General features: G+C 48.6%; 1 pseudogene; it reads right to left on the minus strand.

Annotated features, from left to right (window-relative positions):
- Positions 1–733: 733 nt before the first annotated feature.
- On the minus strand, positions 734–16,956 carry LOC128881117 (uncharacterized; annotated as a pseudogene).
- Positions 16,957–16,976: the final 20 nt, after the last annotated feature.

The following is a 16,976-nucleotide window of genomic DNA, read 5'->3' on the forward strand; positions in this document are numbered from 1 at the left end:
AGGTCATTCTCACACATGACTTACAAGGAATATCGTCTAATTAAATATTAAAAATTATAAAAAATATTACTTGAAAAATGATTAGGGGAGATTACGACTTCCGTGGTGTGGGTACGTCGAAACCGGAAACCGTTTAGTTTATAAATTACATTCAATATAAATATGATATTATCATACTTTGAATGAATGTAATATTGTGGCATTGTTTTTCAGATAAGTTATATTAAATAAAAACACGGTCAAATCACGGAAATCGTAATCGTTCCAAACGTTTTCGTTCTTTGTCGATCGTGTGTTTCTTATCAGACAATCTATTTTCAGGGGCAGACTAAAGGAAATAAAAGAAATCGTTGCCTACTCGGCTTTTTTAAACGCCAAGTCGAAGTTCATCCTGCGATTCTCCGGCCGTAGAGAATTATAGTCGAAAGCGTCTGGTCTGAAGTGATGAAGCAAAGCGCAAAATGCCAAACCGTTGTTCCAGCTCGTCGAGAAATTATCCAGTTGCACGTTCTGCAACGAAAAGAAGTGACGTCACCATTCTTGGTCTCTTTGTACTCTAGTCTGATGATCCATGCATAGCAACTCTGGTCACGAGTCGGTTTTAATTGGCGACGCGAAATTATCCCCCGTTTCTGTAAATAACACGCGAAGCACCATTTTCCAACGCGGATTTACCTCGTACTCTTTGGTCTTGGAACGGCACCACGCCAGTAGCCGCTCTTTTATTTGCGCCGCGTTGTCCCGCACCGCTGGCTCGGTAAACTTGAATCGAAACTCTGTTGCCGGTGACTTTACGGGACTAAATATAGAAAGAAAAGGTATGCGTTAAACTTTTGGAGGAACCAGCTGCATGTACGGATTCGAAGCCTCGCGTTGTGCGCAAATACAAGGATTGTCGAAGGAAAAATAATGTACCTTCGTCCGAGTAACCACGGAATTAACTAATTACGAAGTGGTAGATTCTTTTACGTTATGTAAAGTTTGTAGTATTCATGGATTCCGGAAGATCGGCTCGTTTGATTTCAGCTCGTTGCTAACGTTTTGGAAACGTTACGCATCTTCAGGGATAGGTAGCTCCGATACCGAAGCTTCCGAAAACCATGGATATTATATAAAGGATTAACACTCGCGAAAGCCTTAAATCTAAAATTGTATAAAGTTATTTAATTAGTCCAAGTAAAAGTATTTAGGAGCATTGCGTGAATCGAAAGGTGACCCTGGCGAAGAAGGCGCGCGAATGCCTTGGAAATAAATAATACACGTAAATAGTTTTCAATTACCTCGGTGACGAAGCGGCGCTATTTTGTCTGTCGAGTTCACGAAACTTGGCAAACGGGGATAGTGGCTTCTTGCGGGCTGAAAAACGAAGAGAGGAATGTCAGTAAAAGATGAAACCGTCCTGGTAGCGAGTCGTCAGCGCAAACGTTAGGGTTTATCATTGAAACGCATTCTGTCATCGAACCAATGTTAATCTCTATGCCTATGTTTCGAAAACCAACGTTTGTCAATAAATCGCTGCGCATGTGAGAATTATTAGAAGGATCTGGCAGAAAAAAGAAAAGAAAAAGAGAAGAGAACTTTCGTTTCTCGACCTCGTCGCGATTCATCGATCGGTGATCGGTTACTGTTGCGATTAATTTTTGAAACAATCACGGTTTCGTTGTAATTTCTTCGTTTCGTTAAAAGAATTAGTTTGTTTGATTTATTTTTGATCGGAGCTGCAACGAGGCGATGACGAAATCGCCTCCGTCAACAAAGAAAAGGAAAAAGTAAAGGAAAATAAAAGTAGTAAAAAACACGCGGAGCTGGTTCTAAACTAAAGGCTCGTGTGCTCGTATCGAAGAACGTCGAGGAAATTCGTGCGATTTCCACCGCCACCCCGTATGCAGTAGGTATTCGTGCGTTATCACACACGCGCACACACACAGACGCACTCGTACCCACATGGACACCAAAGTGGCGGCACTTAATTCGCGACGATTAGCTGATATCACGACCGCCGTCCAACAGTAACGCAACCATCGTCACGAAACTTTACGTAAATAAGAGTAATATCGAGTAATATTAAACAGGTATTTCTTTCGTATCAACGGAGTCCCGCGCAGGGACGTTGAAAGCCATAATTAAAGATATGTGTTTAATATTTCGTTCGATAATCTGCGTGGAAGATTTCATAAAAATAGCGTGTACAGCGGGCTGGTGCTTGTTGCGTATCGTTAAAAGCGTAATCTCGCTAAGAGAATCCTCATCGATTCCGCGAATAAAGACTTGGAAACTTGGCTGGCGCGTGTCCCGAATGTTTACAATCTCCAAATAAATGCACGTGCGCGGGACGTGCTATTTTCGCGTCGATAGAGGACGAATTATATTCGCGTCGATCGAAGAATGATTTGCCTCCGCCCGAGAATTCTCGATGGAAACAGAAATCGGGGAGGAACGATTCGTCGTGTTCGAGAGCAAAAAAAGGAAAAAGAAAAAAGAAAAATAAAACGAACGAGAAAAAAGTATCGGTGACGAGTTCCCGCGACGGAGAATGCGATTTCAAAGCCAAGACAAATTTCGCGACAACTATTTTAAACAAATCTCCACCGATCCAGACGCATGGGCTACCAACCCTTGACAGTCCTACGCTCGAGTCAGCCTCGACGTTCTACTCCATCATACCCGGACTCTATTTTAGGAGGAATCGTGGCGTAGAACGTCCCGGCGATTATTCATTCACGGTCAAGATCCCGTCGGGCGTTTCTTTCGAAATGAATTCAGACTGATCGGTGCACTAAGCGAAATAGAAAAGTAGGAAGTTCCAGTAACGCGCCAAGGAGTCGCATCTCTCATCATTCCGCTCTATTAATGCGACACGGTTGCGCAGGAAATCGTACAGTGTACAGGGTGTCTCGTCGAGTCACCGACAAACATTTCCAGCACGTTTGGCGAGATACTCTGAAAAATAAAAAAATAAAAAAAAATAGCGAAGTAGCTACCGAGTAAGCTCGCACAGCCCCTGACATTTTTAACTCTTTCGGCCCTAGCGATATATCTCCCAGTGAATATATCTGGTTGTCAAATTACGATTGAGACTCACAGGAATATAGATATGTTAAAAAAAAAAAATATAATACGCTCTTTGATTCATAGTAAATTCTAGAAACGTATAGAATTCGAATAGAAATCTGCAGAGTCGAAAGGGTTAAAGTGGTACCTCTTTGATAATGGCGACAAATTCTTTCTCTGTAAACGGCAACCCTAACCGCGCGACACCCTGCATCCTGCTCGGTCACCATCAAGAATCCAAGTTCGTCTTGCGTCGCGAAAAACGGGTGTGCGTGTGTGTGTGTGTGTGGTGTCGCCTCTAAAAGTTCTACTGCGACTATATGGTGTGCTACGTTGTTAAACTCGTGCACAGTCCGGTTGGTGCAAGCTACAGACGTTACACTGCGCGATGGCAAAAGGATCAACAAAGAAGGGCTAGTGACTCACTGCTTTATTCGGGGTTTGGCACGACCTTCTAGCACGACTCTCTCAACGTCCGTCCGCAAAACGTGTTCGCAGAGCGCGACTCGAGGCTTATTAAACAAAAACAGAAGTAGAACAGAGACAACAACAAAAAAAAAGAAAGAAGAAGAAGAAGAAGACGAAGAAGAACGGTTGAGAAGCACACGCGGGGCGTCGAGCAGCTGCGAGAAAGCTCGCCTCCCGGTGCTTTCGGGTGGACGAGCACGAAAACGTCGAACGATCGGGTTCGCTTTTATTTCCTCGATGATGAACGACGATCTTGGACGATTCTCGTCGTCGTTGCTCCCGCGAGGCGCTAATCTAACCTTGGGAGGGTTAAAAGCCGACTCCTTCGCGGCTCCGTTGTCCCCTGCGTTCGCGGTTCTTGCATTCTCGCGCACCTCGAAGCCTTCCTTTCCACGATCTAACGATTACGTTTCTCTTCTTCGAATCGCGACGAAAGCGCTCGTCGTTGCTTTACCGTCGAAGTCACTCTCTATCTCTTCGTTGCATTACTTTTTTTCTAACGTCTATGGCACTCAGGCGTCGGCGGCGAGCGATTAAACTACGCGAGGAACACGATACGATGAGACTAGAAACAGGAAAGGACTTCCTCCAGTGGGAAGCGTACAATTCGCGACGCGCTGACCTCGATGAAACAGTTCTTCTTTCACGGAGAGCAACAGAACAGTTCCCAGCCAAGGCGAATCGCGTTTGATTCCACGGAGGAGATGATGAGGACGATCCAGCCGGTCAACACTGGCGGCCATCGGTCCTCGTGGCCTCCTCGAACAGGTCGTCGAAAACTTTGTCGACGTCCGCGGTGTTCACGTTCAGCAGAGGCGCTTGTTGGGGCGCGGGTATCGTCAGGTGCAGCTTCTCGTCGGATATCCCGGGCATCGTGCGACTGCGGGACAGCCCGACCATCCCTTTGGCGAACGTCCTCGGCGAACGTCTGTGCTTCGAGTGATCCCTCGCCTCGAGGGAGTCGCTGGGGCTGTCGAAATACTGCCTGATCTTGTCTTCCATCTTCTTCACGCTGTCGGCCATGGACGAGGCCTCGAACTGCTTGGACCGCAGCTTCTGCGACGAGGGTGACTTTGGCTTGGGTGGTTTCGTGTGCGAGGGAGCTTTGGAAGGCGTCGACGTCGGCACGTTCACGCGAGGCGCGCGAGGATAGCTGTTGGAGATGGCCAGCTGGTGCCAGGACTCCGACTTGGACAGAACGATGGACCTCGAGGGCTTGGTCGCGCAAGAGACGAGGTACTCGTCGCTGGAGTCGATTGGGGTCGCGCCGTTGGGTATCGGTGAACGTTCCTTGTGGATGGGCCTGGTCTGCGTGCTCGGCACTTGCTCGTAGGCATCCCTGAGGGCGCCCACTCTGTTGGCGACGATTGGAGGAGACTGGGCTCGAGGCGGTTCCGGTTTCTTTTGCGGGACTGGCGCCAAGAACTTGGCGAAACGACTGGGCGCGTGGGAACTCGGCGGCTGGTCAAAATTTGCAGGCTGGTTGAAGCCAAGGCGATGACTCTGGGTGTAGTTCGGAGGGTGGCTGTAGTTGGGTGACTGGCTGATGCTCTGTTGATGGCTCTGGCCGAGGTTTGCCTGCTGACTGTAGTTGGGAGACTGGCTGAAGCTTTGTTGACGACTCTGGGCGATAGGTGCGGGTTGATCGACGATCGAGGGATGACTAGAGGTTCTGGACGGATCCGTGGTTGAGTGTTGGCTGGTGATCGACGGCTGGACAGGTGACTCGTCCTGTAGGTGACGGACGAGGCTTTGTGGATTCTGAGCTACCTTCGCGTGTTGGGTGTAGCTGGAAGACTGGCTCTGTTGATGACTCGGAGAGAAACGAACAGGTTGGCTGGTTATCGAGGGGTGGCTCGACGTCTTGGGCTCGTCGACGGTTAGATGTTGGCTGGTGATCGGCGACTGGAGGGGCGGCTCGTCGTTCAGGGACGTGATCTCGTTCTGCAGTCGACGTACGAGGCTCTGCTGTAGCAGGTTGTGCCTGCGTATCTCGTCCTCGGGCGTCGCGTTCTCGCTGGTCGTGGGTCTGGACTTGGTCCACGAGAACTGAGAGGGCGAGGGGGACGAAGACGTTCTGGAATCCATAGCCTCGGAACGCGGCTCGGGGCTGTCGACGGAGGACGCGACGGTGGCGATCGCGCACGTATAGCGCGTTACCACTCCGACTTCGGGACTGATGTCCTGGTTCTGGATGTTCTCGTCGTTCAGGAAGCTCGAGTCTTCGACGGGCAAACTTGGCGACGCGAAGGAATAATCCCGACTTTCTTCGGGTGGATCCTTGTGCACGGGATCGCTAACCTGTCTCTGCGGCGCAGCCTCCTTGTAAGTTTGTTCGCTGGAGACCTGACGCGGACTCGACGACGCCCAGTTCGAATCGGAATCACTCAACACGCTGTGGTAATTTTGATTATGGTCCAGGACGAACCGATGGGGATCTGGACGGTGTATCAGGTTGGGTCCCTCGGAATCGGAGCCTTCGCGGTGCAGAGGCCTCCACTGTTTCTCGACGTCCACGTCGCTGACCGCAATCGTTGGCCTCTCCAGGTCGCTGGTGGTCTGAACGGAAGCGTTGCTGCAGACCAAGCCAGGACCCTTGGAGATCTTAGGCGCCACTCGAAACGAACGCCCCTCGTCTTGGTGCTCGTCGTCGATCCCAGTTTGCACTGCCACCGAAGAGCTGCCGCGCAGGGTCGCGTCAGGGAATACGGGCCCCTTCGACGTGTCCTTCTCGCTGTATCGTCCACCCTTCGGTACCTCGAACACGTTCCTCTCGGCACCCAACTTGTGAACCTCGCGACGCTCCACGGGAGGGTACTGGTGGGTCTGCACGCGATTGTCAGGCAGCATTTTGAAGGAGATCTTCCCGTCCACTACTCCGGAGTTTCTGTCGCGTCTGCTCAGGTCTCTTGGACGATCCTCGAACTTCTTCTGATCCACGGAACCCTTGCCCACGAAGGGAGCGAACTGTTTGCAGAACGAGCGATAATCGAGTCTTCCGTTCTCGTTTACAGTGGCGTTACCCCTATTCTCGCCTCTGTCGTGATCGATCCAAGGCGGACGAGGAAAGCTGGGCTTTTCGCCGTGCTCCAAATCGGGTCTGGGCTTCGACGGGGCTTGAACGTCTCGGTCGAACATCTTCCTGGCCTTCTCTCGCAGCGTGTTCGTGGGCGCTGGGACGTTCTTGGGCCAATGGTAGGAACTAGGCACCTTGGAGGGCGACACGGGTACCGGTTTCTCGATCTTTCTGAAAGGCGACGACGGAGCGTGTCTAAAGCCACCCGATGCTTCCGTTCTCATCATCGGAGCGCTGTAGCTCGAGCTCGACTCCGGAGTCCTTTCGTTCGAGTAAGCTTGGGTCTGGGGCATCCCCGAAAACCATTTATTCGCTCGATCCTTCAACGACGGTCTGTTCTCCCTTTCCTCGTTGGGGGACGGCTTGTCGAAGGTCGTCTTGATGTTGGAGAACCGACTGTTCCACTGTTTGTTGGTCAACGACGACATGTCCGTGGCCTTAGCGTAACCGAACGGTTTGAAGGGCGCTACAGGAGCGAGAGGCGGCGCGTCGTTGTTCTTGGTGATCAGGGCTAGGAACTTTCTGTCGTTCTCCGTCTTCGGCTGAAAGCTGGGCACGATAGAGGCGGAGCTGAGGGTCTTGTCTCCCACGTTGATGGGTCTTCTCAGCGAGACGCAACCTGTGCCCTCGTGGCCAAGACTCTCCGCTTGGAGCTTCAAGTAGCTAGGTATATCTATGGTGTTGGCACGTTTGATCTTTGATTTCTTCGCGGTGAACTTGTTCCCACCGTATCTACCACCGGACGTTGCCAACTCGGCTCGTTGCCTGAGAGCAGCCGCTAACTTGCTAACGCGACTCCTCTCCTCGATCTCCTCGACGTCGTTCTCGCTGTTCTCTTTCACCTGGTAACCGTTGCTCCCTCGACACTGGCCCTGGAGCATGCTAGACTCCTCCGGTTTTCCGTCCACGCCGTCCACCTGTTGGACGCCCAAATAGCTGTCGCGGATCTCTTTGTTCTTGTCCTCCAGCAACTGGCGTTGGTTGATCGCGTCCTTCACGCACTTGTCGCGGATTTCCTCGGGCTTCCTCTCCACCGTCGGAACTGTCCCTAGCTGCTCAGATTTCTGCTCTTTGACGAGCGCTGGCTCGTCGAGGGGCAACGTACTCCTTTCTTCCTCCAGCCACTTCCTGGCTCGCGCCAGCTCCTCCGCGGAGACGCCGATGGTGTGCCTGGTCCCGCGACGCCTGCGACTCAGCGACGTGGACGGCAGCACTGGCGCCTTCTCGGACACTTTCTCTGGCACCTTCTCTGGCACCTGCAGCCTCGACAACAAACTGGACACCAGTCGAAGAAGATGAAGCTTGCCGGTGGGATCGGAAGCGGCACCGTTCTTCGCGAGTGCGGCCACGTCTATTCGTTCCAAGGTCTCTCGAAGACGCGACAGAGCGGTCTGTATGTCCGACAGCAGAAGATCCTCCAAGAATTTCAAGTCTTTCCTCAGCTCGGGTTCCTTGCAGTCCCCAAGCACGCGTTCCATGGAGGTGCGTATCCGGAAGTCCTCCTCGGAGTCGACGCCAGAGTCCTCGGGCAGCGCGGACGGCTCGGCGTCGCGACGGCTACCCTGGGCTAGGGAGACCTCGAGAGCCGCGCGAAGACGCTCTACCAGTACTGGCAATGAATTCCACTCACCGACTGGCGCGTTCTCGTTGCGTCCATCGACGATACCTGCCGCCCCTACCCTCGCCACCGTCTCCTCGCGTCGCGCGTTACCGTCCTCGTTGGTCGCCTCTGTTTCCGTTGTCGGCGACGTCGCTGAAAAAGAAACGATACGAGACGGGGGTTGAACCCAGCCGACCTGAGGACCTGAGTCGTGGCTCAATTCGACGAGTACAACGCACGCGTAACCACTTTTTTTCCCCTCTCTTTCTCGCGCTCCTTTCGGTTAAGGGAACCTGGACGTTCGGATGACCTCCGAATCTCGTGCGCGAGCAGAGTACATTTCAATTTTTCTTTGCCTGGGGTTGGATTCCGATTTCTCAGTTTAGAACTAATTCCGAGGGTTGAGGGTGGGTTTAGTTTTCAGAGTAAAGTAAATACGAATTTAACTCCATCTCCTGACTGCAGCAAACATCACAGCATTAGATTGAGGGGATGGAAAGCTCAAAAAAATATTCTTCTTTCTCGTGGAGTATCAAGCTTAAGCAAACATCCCTTTTTATATTCACAAAATTGTACGTAAATCGGTATAAAATTCATGGTCTACGAGGACTAATTTTGAGGGTGTTTTTTAGTTTTCAGAGTGACAATAGTAAATGTGAATTTAACTTTATATCCTAACTGCAGCAAACATCACAGCACTAGCTCGAGGGGATGGAACCCCCAAAAAAATATTCTTCGCGTGGAATATCAAGCTTAAACAAACATCCCCTTTTACAGTCACAAAACTGCACGTACAGCCAGTCCCATAAGTATTCGTACATTCTATGTTCGTTAAAGAATTTTGCCTAAATTAAATGACGGATGTCATGTTTCCGAATACATTTTTCAGTATAAATATATACATGTGTACAATTTATTTATGTACATATTTATAACGAAACATTGATTTGGAAACATCAAACTTATCATTTAGTATAGTATCTCTTCAATAAACATACACGGTATGAATACCGACTGACTGTAAAGCAATATAAAATTCATGGTTTACACAGTTCCGTACACGTGCCTCCCGAATAAAACCAATGTATATGTACAATGTACAAGTACAACGTATATGTACAACGATTTAATATCCCAAATGTAAGCTACTCTGCTCGCAGCGCACGAGTTACCAAATTTTCGGAATTTCCTGGTTCGCGAACGTCCCCGGTGCCCTCCTACTTCTGCACGAGCAGATCCTACCTCGCCGGAGCTCTCTCTTCGCGCGATAAATGATCTATCTGTCCATCGATCCGTCTCGCTTTCTCTCTTTCTCGCCTCTCTCTTCGTTCAGCTATTCGTCTAGTTGGCTCGCAGAGGAACGCGAGGGAAGCGCGGAACGCCTGACGCGTTTTCGCGATGCCGAAAGGGAGGCTGGTTGACCGGCTATCGCGCTGGGCTTTATTTAAAACCCCGCGGGATTCTCCGTGGGATTTATTTTCGGTAGCTCGTTCAACGCCTCGCAGCTGCCCACCAGCGAGCGTGACGGGCTCGAGCAGGAGACGCGTCGATCGGTCTTGATGTCGAGGTAATTCGAGGATGGATAGCCACACCGGGATTTACTTGGTCGCAAGATATTTTTCTTTTCTCCGAAATTTCGATAACAGCTCCCTCGATCGCGATGCTGTGGAGTACGGAGTACAGAGGTACGCGATACGGAGCAGCTTAATTACAGAAATCTTGATTGTCCATCAACGTTTCGCTTGCAGGAGCGAAATGGTGCTTTTTATTCCTGCGCTCGTTTCGATGGAGCGTCGCGGTTCCACCGTGTTCGTAGATCGATATTAAATTAGTTCTTAGATCCTAGGCAACGGAGCCACCTGTGACGGCTAAGTATATCAATTACAGGGTGATACTGGCTGGACAGGTGCGAACAAGTATTTATTAGTTTGCTTCTCCTCGAATAGAATCATTCCTTACGAAGTAACGATAATTTCGCGAGATCGCGAAATATCGCGCCACTTTCCCTTAACCTCAGTTTCGATCCCAAACGGTGATCCATCTATCCACGAATTACCGTGCATCACGAACCTGGTTGCGTGGCTTCTTTCCTCTCTGTCTCGAACTTCCCCTGGTTCTCTATAAACGTCTCGTGCTCCCTCGTCCCCTTGATCTCCTCGTTGCTTTCCACGGAGAAGCTTCTCGCGGTTTCCTTCGGGACGTCGTCGTAGGAGTTCAGATAATCCACTGAGCTCGATCTCCCGCTCTCCTCCTCGATGATGTTGTGGAAATCATTGCTCACCACTACTGCTCGAATATCTAGAAAAATTTCAACGATACCGAATCGGAACACAAGAACGAAGCAACGTGTCTTCGAGCTAGTCTGATGCAACAAAGTAGATTTCAATTTGAAAATGATGTCAGTCTGTCAGTGGTGATTCATGAAACGAAAGCGTTCGACGATGGATACCGATTAATATGAAAGTGTGCCGGACGTTTTGATTACACGCGTTTTTCGGAGTCTTTGATAAATTATAGTCGAACCTTACGGAGGCTTCCGAGGTCTCGAATTCTCACGCATCGGATTATTTAAAGCTTGCTTTGCTCGTTGGATTACGGAGTCTCGCTCCATTTAATTTCACGTGCTTCACAAGCATGTGAATAATGTTTAGTGAAAGATTAGAAAGACGATCTCGAGAGTACATGTCAACGAAAGTCACCCTGGAGTTAACGTAGTTAACGTAGTTTTAAATTGCGGTGGTTTCTGTTATGTCACATGTCTGAAGGGGGTTAACGTTCGAGAGTGGTACGAATAGTAAATAGATGATACGCGATTTAGTAGCCACGTGCAATGATTTTCTTAAATCCTCAGAGAAATTGCAAAACAACAGAAGACAGACGAGAATGAGTTTGGAAGGGTTGCGTTAATAATGTTACAATCGGAACAGAAGTGTTCGTGCGAGCCCTTTCAACATCATCGTTCATCGTACTTGTTCCCCGGAGTTCCTCGACGTATAGCTCGTTCGTTATCTATTTACGATACGCAATATTTCTAGGCCAGAGACGTTCAAAGAACATCGCGACGCCGGCTCCTAAAGTAGACCTCACCTTCCGTCTCCGACATTATGATTCCTCTGCTTCGACTGGGCGCCTGGAACCGAAAGACGAACGTCGCTTAACGATACAGTCTCCGATATTTTTTTAAATACAAACCGAATTACCGATTACTATTTATTATTAAATAATAATCACTGCTTGGAACACAACCACGTAATCGCAGCATATACAAGCACACCTTGTCAATAGTTTGTATCAATTGTTGCAACTTTTAACAGAGTAATGCTCGAGTATCCTACGCTTACATACATATCGTTTGTCACATTCTGGCAAGCGTTACGTGCTACTTGACTGGTACATTAAAAATGGGTTACGCAAGTGACTTTCTCGAAATACAAGAATATTTGCTTCGAAGCTGTAAAATGTTTCTCTCGATACAATATTTCTCAACCGAGATATTCGAAGTTACAAAGGCAAGTGTGACGATGGGGGAGACCCAGCAAAGCCTGTTTCAGGGATCGTACGCAATTTTACACCGTGCGGATTAAATTCGCAGTTCAACGATTCCGTGATTACTCGGTTACAGTCCCGATTTAGAGCTGGAGCTTCGAACGACGACATTGAGCTACTCCCTATTCGACGGTTCGTTTATTCCCTCATTTACGCGAGGGTGTTGGGATTCCTGGGTGAAAGCCGGGATTCTCCGTTTCCTAGAAAGGCACCATGTGGCCGAGCTGCGTCCAAAGCGTTAAATGACCGGCTCTAGGTCTAGCGGGTCGCGCGATCCGCGGCAGAGAAGCGTTGGCGGCTGTTTGGGACACGGCAGGCCTCGCGCGAAAATAACTTTGACCCGTTTTCGCGCATACGGAAATTAGGAAGTCCCGCGGATTCTATGCGAGCTACGCCCGTTCTCGATACAACCGATACTTGTAAGGGAACGCGACTCGACGTACGAAACTGGACCTGGTTCCCTCGCTACTTCCAAGTGCGACGAAATATCAGAGGGTGGTAGTTGAAACGTCTTCGACTTGGAAATGTTTTTCAATGGAAAATCGAAGGACTTTCTGAAAAAGGGAATCGAACAACTGTTTCTACGCTGGGAAAAATTGTTAGAAAATTATGGAAATTATTCTGTTGAGTAGTATCTAAGATTTCTTTAATAAATAAATACTTTCCGGTTCCCTTGATACAAAAGACCATCGAACGTGATCTTATGTTTAAACCGAGAGCATGTTTAAATACTGTAATAGAATGCTACGCGTGCTGTGTTTTAACAGGCTACTAAACTGCGGATTTTCATGGATTCGCAGAAAACTTGAGAAACTAGAAAATGTACACGGTATGCAATAATATAAAAGAAATATTGAAAGTAAGGATCGTATTATATTTGCAGAGCAAAATAAATTCCTATTTAGGTCGAATTTTTGTAGGTGCGTTTGCTTGATTTTATTTTGCATAAAGATCCGCGGTCCGACTATTACAATCCATGATGAAACTCTGTACAAGCTTGTAATAAACTGTTATCAGTTGCGAAGCTACTTAGAGAAATTATGTCAGAATTAATGATCCAGAACCGCGACGTTCGAATTAATTCTGAACACCCACGTCCATTTCCTATCGCGTACTTTCGACGATAAGTGGACCACGTCTGCGTGGCGAGCTGCAGAACAAAATCTGGAATAATGGCTGCTTGAAACGAAACGTTCCAGCAGAGGCTGCGCAACTGAATTATTCGAGAAAGTCTGGGCAAGACGATGTAAATTAAACAAGCGTTTTTTCTCACGCACCCGTCAAGACGCTGCTAAGAAAAGGCTACTCTAAATAAAAACGGTTCTCTGTCTTCGCCGGTTCTCGTATCATCCTCGACTGCGGATCCTCCGGAACGCGATAAATAAACACTCCAGTTGTTGCCTCGCGTACCATAATAAATGTTTCCGCGAGTGTTGCGCAACGTCCCTCATTCATTTCTTTCGGCGAACGCAAGACCAACGAATTCGCGTGTGTTTTCCAAACGCCTCTGTCCGGTTCGACTCGCGCGCGAAAAAAATCGTGGAAAACATCGAAACACAGGAATCTGGACTCGGGGGTAACTACGCTGGACAGCTGGAAGGAATACGGATTTAGGGGATTGGAATTTATCGAAAGTTTTCTGCCGAAAGAAACGTAGAAAATCGGTAAGATAGAGGTCAGATGAGTAATTAACTTTTGGTAACGACGTCGCAGAGGCATGGAACTTTCGGGGCGTTAGAACCGACTCTTAAACATCGGTACACCTGAGGGGTCACCTTAGACCACCTCCAAGACTGGAGAACATCAACGCGTCGAGGAAGCAACCAACTTTGAAGAATCACTCCGTGAGAATAATTAATATCGATAGTTCGACACATCGGAATGACAACTGGACATTCGAAGCATAACTCACTCAGTCGACAAACTTTGAGAGAGAAACTGATTCTAATCAGTGTCCGGAGTCACTAAGACGGTCCATTCATTACGAGAGGACCCAAGTATGAGAAATCGACGCATTCGTGAAATCACAAAACGACGAAACCACCACGTTACCAACCACAGTTGGCGTCCCTCAAAAATCAGCGCACCAAAACCGCGAAGGTTCTAGGATCAACGCACCAGAGTGACCAGGCTCGAGAGGCCGATGCATCCGCCGCAGATTATCGTAGACTACTGCAGCAATAAATCGGGACCGACTCGTCCTCCGGTAGACGATGAATCGGGCACAACGCAAACGTAAGGAGGGTAAGAAAGCGGAGGAAAGTTCCGGTCAGTTTGGTTTGCACGCGGTCCGACCATGATAGGCAACCGTTAGCGGCGATGTTGGACGCGCGCGTTGCCACGAGGACGCACACGCGCTTTATAAATAGGTACCCGTCGAGTTTCACCGCGGTGGACGACTCCTCGATACCACCTCGTGAAAGCACCTTCGTCGGCCTTCGACGGGTCGGCTACGCTTTTTTACCGAAATACGCCTCTGCCGCGCGACCTTCTTGCCCGCAGGCGCGATACGCACTCTTTCGAGGCGGCTGGCCACTCGGGTGGAATCCTGCCAGAACGCCACTTTGTTGCCACCGCTAGATCTGGCCGATTTTGGCAACGCCGAGTCCCGAGTCCCTTCGAGACGCGAATCGGAACAGGGACGTCGTCCAATTCCCGTCGAATCGACTAGGAAGCGCCCTCGGGGGCTGTAAATCGCCGTAAATGGAGTAGCTTGCGCCTGAGATTAAACCATCGTTCGCTGGTTTCATTTAGAAGACAGGTGTGTAGAATTGTATCAGGGTGAACCAAAAGTTCGTGCGATTTTTTTTTTTTTTTTTTTTTTTTTGAAGTCATTAAAATTACTTTGTATGCGAGTGTTATGTATCGCTTTGTAGCGTTTGGAAAGCTCTTTCGTATTTAATTATTAGCTACGTTAATTTATCGATCGTTTGATATTTCTTTGGTTTTAGCAGAATCGTGGACAATTTTGAGATTCGAGTACTTTTACGTCACTTTCTACTAAAGCTACAAAAAATTAAACGATCGATAAATTGACGTAGTTAATAATTAAATATGAAAGAGCTCTTCGAAAGCTACAAAATGACATACAACACTTGCGTGTAAAGTAATTTTAATGGCATCAAGAAATTGCACAAACTGAAACAACGTAAGAAACGCCGAAACTTCGGTTCACCCTAATGCGATCAAAGATGGTGTCCACGTAGGATTTAACTCTACTTTGTGTCGGACAACTCGGAAACCATGAAGTTTATTTATGGGGAGTTTTGGGCTTGATGTAAAACAATCGATCATCGATACGCGAGTTGCGTTCCCTTCGCTTCCGGTCTGGAAGTCGCCCATCGTTCTCTCCTGGAACTTTATCAACGCGAATGTACAGGGCGTTCAGGCTATCACTAACCACTATTTTCTCGTAAATGGTACACATTACAATAAAAATGAAAGAGGAAAAAGTGATACTGTTTCTTTATATGCAATACAACCAGGTATATCAATCTTTCGTATTCGTACTTTTTTCTGAGAAATGAACGTCACCTTCAGTTTTTTTTTAATGGAATGGTATTTTGTATCGTATCGAAGCGCGTATCAAAATGAATCACACATTGCATATAAAAAACAGTATCACTTTTTCCTCTTTCATTTTTGTTATCATATAAAACCACCACCATTTACCAGAAAAACGCTGGCTGGTAATAGTCTGAACACCCTGTAGATGTACGGATGCAAAATTATATATTTCGCTACTAGACAGCTCCACGACCAAATTTACGAGACAAACAAATCGAATACACAGAAGCGGTAGCGAGTGTTCGTTGCTAGTTGTCTCGTAGTCGAGGATCGGTCGACTAGGCACGGTAACGTCGAGGATAATAATAATATTTGTTGCTCGGATTCGTGATCATGAGTCATCTCTGCCATTGTTTATGTTTATGTTTATAAACCCTGCTATTTTTAGGGGCATCTGCTAGTAATACCAACGGTTCGGGCAACAGATGGAGGTGGTGATTGAGACTCTGTGTCGGATCCCATTCACAGTCGTTTTCGAATAAATTCTCCACCTCCGCTTCGCGTACGTCGATGGTACCGGAATTGCAACATTAAGCGAGGCCTGTACACGCTTCTACGCAGTCTCGTACCTGCTTACGATTATTAAATAGCGATTATTAAATTGTTTTCATACAGTTAGTCACTTATCCACCTCGTTAAATCGAACTCGAAACGAAACTATGCGTACTGCCAGAGAGTATTACAGACAAGGGTAGTTTTACAGCCTGACACAATTGATACGCGATCAGACGCGGCCCGTGGGATTATAATAATTACAATTGCAGCTTGTAAATGTAGCATACGTTTTTCGATCGATCCGGCAAATAGCGTGCGACAAATAGAAACGTAATCGTCGCCTGGCTGCCGTGTAGGAGCACGTATACCTGGTCGACCGGTCCTCGACAATAGGACGATGCTTCTCACCACCTCGACCAGACACCTCCTCGTGGGACGGAAAGTCGATAGCCCTGAGCGAGCCCTAACCGATACCGATGCGATGACGAATCTCACAGCGGACTCGGCTCCTGCGTCTAGGATCCTTCGCTAGTCTCGCGTGCACTACCGCGAATACGATCCTCCGTTACGATTTCGCGCGAACCAGATCTCGGTTTTCTCCGCTCGAGTACGTATGTATCTCTGCCGCTTTCATCGAGCGCGGAGAGAAAGCCGAGGCGATCCGAACGTATTAATTCCGGTCGAGCCGCGGTTTGACACTCCGCGATTCGGAACGGTAGGAAACCGGCCGTCGACGGTTGCACCAGGACACGGGACGTCGCGACGAATTACCGTGGACGAAGTAGAGTATCGTTTACCTTGAAGGGTCAGAGAAGCAGTGTCGGTGTATTGGGGGCCTACGCGTTGAGGAGACTGCGCGGGTAGGCAGCCTCTCTGCCACCGGACTCTTCGTTCCGGTGGTTATTGTCGGTGGTGGTGGTGGTAGTGGTGGCGGAGTCTGGTGGTGGTGGTAGCGGCGACGGTGGATGATGCTAGCAGCGCTGCCGTTAAAAGCTTAGCGTCACCCGGCTCGAATTAGACGGCCTGAAATAGATCGAGTTATTGCCGGCACTATGGACCAGCCTGGACGCATACCTTGCTATCTCGTCGTACGGGATGCGGTGGACGCGGTGCTTCCGCTACCGGTACGGACACGGTGTCCCCTTGGCACCATCCCTTCTGTCTCTGCGCGGT

The sequence above is a fragment of the Hylaeus volcanicus genome, chromosome 8 (assembly GCF_026283585.1).
Source record: "Hylaeus volcanicus isolate JK05 chromosome 8, UHH_iyHylVolc1.0_haploid, whole genome shotgun sequence".
Lineage (NCBI taxonomy): Eukaryota > Metazoa > Arthropoda > Insecta > Hymenoptera > Colletidae > Hylaeus > Hylaeus volcanicus.